General features: G+C 45.5%; 1 pseudogene across 1 annotated transcript; it reads left to right on the forward strand.

The window, feature by feature from the left end:
* LOC308503500 (cytochrome b-c1 complex subunit 7-like) lies at positions 1-619 on the forward strand (annotated as a pseudogene). Its single transcript has one exon. The product of its transcript is annotated as a cytochrome b-c1 complex subunit 7-like (transcript).
* Positions 620-6254: the final 5635 nt, after the last annotated feature.

Here is a 6254-nt window from a genome sequence, read left to right on the forward strand (position 1 = left end):
GACTCCCAGTCAAGTGACATTCCCATTTCTACTGTCTGTTCCCTGTTTAAAAATCTTTAGGGCTCCCATGGCCTCATCATCAAAACATCCAGGACCTTCCTTTTTCACCTATCCTACCTCAGTCTCAATCATCCCTGCTACACAAATTCTCTTCCATTGAAGTCACGTTCCTGGCTGCCTCCAGCACTGCTCGTGTGGTTTTCCCCAGCCAGGACCCAGCAACTAGATGAAGACTTTCAAAAAATATTTATTTAAAGGACTTACCCAGTAGGCAACGCTTCATTCACGGGCCAAAATGGCGAGCAGACTTGCTGTTGCAGCATCAAGCTGATGGCTAGAGGGTATTCGAAAATGGAATTACAATGCCGCAGGGTTCAATAAACTGGGGTTAATGCGAGATGACACAATACATGTGGATGAAGATGTAAAAGAAGCAATAGGAAGGCTTCCTGAGAATTTGTGTAATGACAGGGTGCTTTGAATTAAGAGAGCAATGGACCTGACCATGAGGCAGCAGATCTTGTCTAAAGAGCAGTGGACAAAATATGAAGAGGATAAATTCTACCTTGAACCATATCTGAAAGAGGTTATTTGGGAAAGAAAAGAGAGGGAAGAATGAGCAAAGAAATAACCATGTAATGGAAATGTTTGGATGCAGCTGACCTCAAAGTATTTTTATGACGTTGTGTAACTCTGAAATGTACAATTTAGAATTATCTGGGCTCCAAATGTATTACTTTATTTTTTTACATTTTTTAAAAGATTTTATTGGGGAAGGGGAACGGGACTTTATTGGGGAACAGTGTGTACTTCCAGGACTTTTTTCAAGTCAAGTTGTTGTCCTTTCAATCTTAGTTGTGGAGGGCGCAGCTCAGCTCCAGGTCCAGTTGCCATTGTTAGTTGCAGGGGGCGCAGCCCACCATCCCTTGTGGGAGTCAAACCAACAACCTGTGGTTGAGAGCCCGTGCTCCAACCAACTGAGCCATCCGGGAGCTCAGTGGCAGCCCAGCTCAAGGTGCCCTGTTCAATTTCAGCTGCAGGGGGCACAGCCCACCATCCTTTGAGGGAGTCGGGGAGTTGAACTGGCAACCTTGTGGTTGAGAGCCCACTGGGTCATGTGGGAATTGAATCAGCAGCCTTTGGAATTAGGAGCATGGAGCTCCAACCGGCTGAGCCACTGGGCCGGCCCCCAAATGTGTTACTTTAAATAAATGTCTATTGTAATTTTTAAAAATGTATTGAATGAGAGGATGGATGGATGGATGGATGGATGGATGGATGGATGGATGGATGGATGGATGGATGAATTTGCTCTTCAAAACTTAGTTCAGTTTCTACTTCTTCTATGAAGCCCACTTAAATCTAAATCTGCTGTCAGAGATTTCTCCATTTCCTGCTTTCCCTATGCATTGGTGACACAATTCAGTCCTCAACAGTTTCATATATCAGACCTTTCTGTCCCTAAGTAGATTGCACATCCTGCAGGATCCATGTGGTATGAAATTCAGTTCCCAGCCCCATGATGGGAGTTGTATTTCTACCTATGTGATCTGGTGGAGTCACTAACCTTTCTGAAGTTGTCTTCTCATCTTTAAAATCAGAGATGATCCCTTGCCCGCCCACTTCACAAGACTGTTATGACAATCAAATGAGAGAACAATGTATGTGAAGAAGCACTGGAAGTGTGACCTGTTCTAAAAATATGAGGTGTTTTGCATTATAGTAAGTTCAGTAACTCTTGACTGATTGAAGAAGAGAGAACCAACATTTAGTGAAAACCTGCCAAGTTCTGAAAATGGCAACTGGACTTGGAGCTGAGTTGCGCCCTCCACAACTAGACTGAAGGACAATGACTTGGAGCTGATGGGCCCTGGAGAAACACACTGTTCCCCAATATTCCCCAATAAAATTTTTAAAAAACAGGTTGATTGTATAAAAAAACTAATTAGTACTTTGGAAGGTGATAAAGGCTAGGGAGAAAAATAAAGCAAGGAGGAGGAATAGGGAATGCCAGATTGCTGTTGAAACTTATTACAATGAAGCAGTGAAGGAGGAGTACTCACCCCAACTTCAGCCCAAACTGGTTAAATGACTCGCCCAAGGCTGTCAACTAGCAAGTGGCAGAATCAGAATTGGAAAATTGGGAAAAGTTACAGGATCTTCCACCTCTCTCCCAGGTCAGATTGCCTGTCAGCCCGGGAGTCTCTTAACTGGCAAAGCACTCATCTGTCCCTGGGCTTCCTTATTATTATTGACCTCTTGGCAGCTTTTGACATTACTGACCTGTAGTGGCACAACAGCCTAGACCACTGTCCCCCCGTGTCTTTCCTTAAGGAAAGAAGAGTCTGTGAGACTGTGCCTTTCTGGGACTCTGTTCCATCCTTGTGTTTACACCTTATGTCTCTCTGTCTGATCCCCAAAAGATGGTTTGCAGCCAAAGACGGGTAAGATATCTCACGGGAGATACAACCTAAGCCAGGCGGAACCGAGTGGGGACCCCCAATGAGCTGCCTTAGACAGGTATGGGAAGGGGCCTTGCCTCCCTTCCCCCTGCCTGGGAAAAGCTGTTGCCGGCTCTGGCTTTCCCCTTGCAGCTGTTTGTTAGAGAAATAATGAGGAGAACAAAGATCAGTTATCTCTAGGAGCTGTTCCTATATGAGCGACTTGACATTGAGAAGGTACATACCTTAGTTAAGATATCGCGGGACATTGTGCTTCGGCTGTTTAAAGATTAGAATAATTGGCTTGGGATGTTTCTATAACGTGATAAGTGAGTCTCACAGACCGTGCCAAAAAAAACCCAAAAAACACTGTTACTCCCTTACATACTCATCAATAAAAGCCTCCAGTCGGCTTTGTTCGGGGCTCCAGTCCTCTGAGACTGAGAGACCCCTGGCCTTCGGAGAGATTTAACTGCATTAAGCCTCTGTTTGTTTCTTTCTTAAAAATTTAACCCAAACCGCCCCTTCTCGCATCCTCACTGCCCGTGTTGCACTGGACATGACACTGACCATCCCTACTGTGGGGACAAAGCCCCAAAAAGCAGTTTCCAGGCTCTCGGCCTCACATAGAAAAGTGCTGGCTCAGGTAGTAAATGGCCATCAACTGTGATTGGATGGCCATCAGCTGTGGCTAGCTGGCTGTCAGCTGTAACCGTTGAGCCATTGGCCACTAATATAACTGCTGTGGCTATGCTAGCAGAAGGGAAATGGGGGCTAGCAAGAGCGGATTGCAGAGAGACGGATGTCACTGGTGAGAATATAGTGATATGATTCCCCTACTTATGGCTCCGTGGGTGTTCCTTTTTGGCCTCACCATGTCCTGGGTTCTTATGAGGGGAGCGGGAGCAGAGACCTCGCAGGCCGCCCCACACGACACCTACCTTTTCCAAATTTTTCACTTTGTTGACACTATGCTGTTCTAGTTCTGTTTCCCTTCTTAATTAGTTCTGCCCCTTTTCACTTATTCCTCTCACCACTTGAATATGAGTCACCAAATATAACCCATCTTCTGGTCACCATATTGAACTACGCATATATCAGGAAACATCATTCATTCACATCATAGGCTTTGTGAATGCACTTTTTGGAGTTGTACCGTGCACAGGTTGGGCAACTGTTTATAGTAACCCTGTAAGTTTTGCACTTCTCTTATCTATGCTACTGACTTCAGTTCCCTTTCCTCTGCAGATTCTTCCCCAGACTTGGTGGGCAGCTTCTGCCCTGCACCATTGGAGAATATGGTGGAGCAGCCTGCATCTCCCACAACCACCCACCCTCGCAAGAGGCTCTGTACCTCTCAGTGCCCACTGGCATTAGTGGGGCAGAGACAGTGAATATTTTGTTGGTACCACCAACACACAAATTCATGAATAAAGAGTCCCCTTGCTAAATGGTCTCTTTAGTTAGGTATCAGACATTTTCTGGTTAGACACTGTTGTTTAGATATCAATTGTATTGATGTCTAAAACTTTCTAGATTTAGTTAGAGTAACTTGTAAGTTTCTTATAACTCTAAAAGCTACAATTTGATATATTTTTGAGGGCCAGGATGAGTAGGCATATTATATCATTCAATCCTCACAACAAGAGTATGAAGTAGACATTACCATACTAATTAGTCTAAGATTCAAAGAAGTCCTGTGATTTGCCTAAAGTCACACCGTTAGTAACTGATAGAGGTGGAATTTGCACCAGGTCCATTGAACTCCGAAGACCATGATCCTCTACTCTATAAACTGCCTCCCCAAATGACCTAGCACTGTGCTGAGTACAAGACAATAGTAACTAAAATCAACTTTTGTACTTCAATAAACAGTTTTAAAAAAAACCTTATGTGCACAATTTTACTTAATGCTCAATTCTGAGAGGTAAGTATTAGTGTTATTCTTCGATTTAGATACAAAAACTGAAAACAAAAGAAGAGAAAATGCTTTCTGAATCACTGGGATAGAAAAGAAAGCCAGGATTCAAATGCAGGTCTTCTGGGTACTTCATTCTCTGTGCCATGCTCTAGGTGTTGTTTGATGCAGAACATGTGAGTTGGGGAGCAGCAGGGTAAGGACAATGCCTTTTTCTTTTTGCCTCCAATAGCCTGTTGTTGTCACACAGCAGCATGCCTGCCTGTCCCCTCGTACCTACCCCTAAAAAGAAAGAAGAGTCCGTGAGACTATTCCTTTCAGGGACATTGCTTCACCTTTATGCCATCTCTCTGTTTGGACCCAAAGGATGGCTGGCTAGCCAAGGACAGGTAAGATTCCTCAAGAAAGGAACAACCTAAGACAGGCACAGTCGTGTAGGGACCACCAGGAGAATTCACGGGGTTGATGGAGGTGGGCACAGCCCCCACATTCCCCCATCTAAGGAGAGCTTCTGTCTCTGTGGCTGTATTCCTTCCCACAGCCTGCTTGGGATGTGATAACATCAGTTCTCCATCTCAGTAAGTTTTCAACATAAAGGTTTTGTCCCCTGGGGAGGTACAAACAATAATTTTTTATACATCATTGGGACTTTCGACAGGCAAGGGTGATTGGTTTGAACCAGTTTTCTGGTATGGTGTATGGGACTCACAGACCGTCGTAAAAACAATGCTACTTCCTTGTATGTGCGTCAATAAAAGCAACAAGGTGGCCCAATTCAAGGCTCTCAGTCCTTTGAGGCTGTGAGACCCTTGGCCCCTGTTTCAAAATTTTCTTGATTTCTATTTCTTTCTTAACCCTTTGCCGCCCCTTCTCGTTCTCTCACTGCCAGTGTTGCGCTGGACGCGACAGCCTGTGGCCTCGTAGTTGGTGGTCACGGTGGGGACAGAGACCCAGAGAGCAGTTTCCAGGCTCTCGGCCTCACGTGGAAAGATGCTGGCTAGGGTAGTAGATGGCCATCAGCTGTGACTAGTTGGCCATCAGCTGTAACCAGGACCCGCCTCAACATACTCTGGAGAGAAAGAGCTTATAAAACCCCTATACCTCTAAATCTTGGAGAGCCACATCCGTTCTCTTTTGGAGTGTGCTCCCGAGGTGCATCAAGCTTTTGCTTTAACGAACCTTTCTCTCTGCAAAACTGTCTCGCCGTGTTGGTTTCCATCTTGAGAGGGGGAAAGACCCCTGCGCCAGTAACATCCCGATGGGCACTTAAGAATTTGTTCATTCACGAGCACCTAGCATGTGCCAGGTACTGAATATACAATGAAAGACGGCTGTCCTGGTTCCTGAACGCACAGAGCTTACGTTCTAGTGGACACAAACAGATAAAAATAAATTTCAGACAATGATGTGCGCTACAGGACGACGTGGTAAGAAATAAGGGGGAGATAAATTTATAGAGATCAGAGAAGGCATTTCTGACAAGTTAACATTAATTGCATGAATGCATGAATAGCAACCTGCTGATAGATTCATTATTCGCTATCAGATTTATCTAGTTTTTATTGGCCATTAGATTATGGTTCTAACACTGAATACCTTTTGGAGCTTATGATGCTGGTGCCCAAAAGGCAAGTGCAAGGGCGAAGCATAACATGAATCCTTTGAACTCGTTATATTCCTCTGACCTTGCCTTAGCTGTCAGGGTCACACCCCCATTGCCACGCCCATTCTCCTTCCGGGCGTTGCCGGCCTGCGCAAGCGCAAGAGAAACTGTCGTTCCTAGTGGAGGGCGCAGATCCCACTGCGAAACGCATGCGCCCCTGGCCCGTGGGCCCCGCCCCGCCCCCTGCCCAGGCTCGCGAGCGCCTGCCGTTTCTCAGGGCGGGGCGGTAGGC

Source organism: Rhinolophus hipposideros (genome assembly GCF_964194185.1).
Source record: "Rhinolophus hipposideros genome assembly, chromosome: 10".
Taxonomy (NCBI): Eukaryota; Metazoa; Chordata; class Mammalia; order Chiroptera; family Rhinolophidae; genus Rhinolophus; species Rhinolophus hipposideros.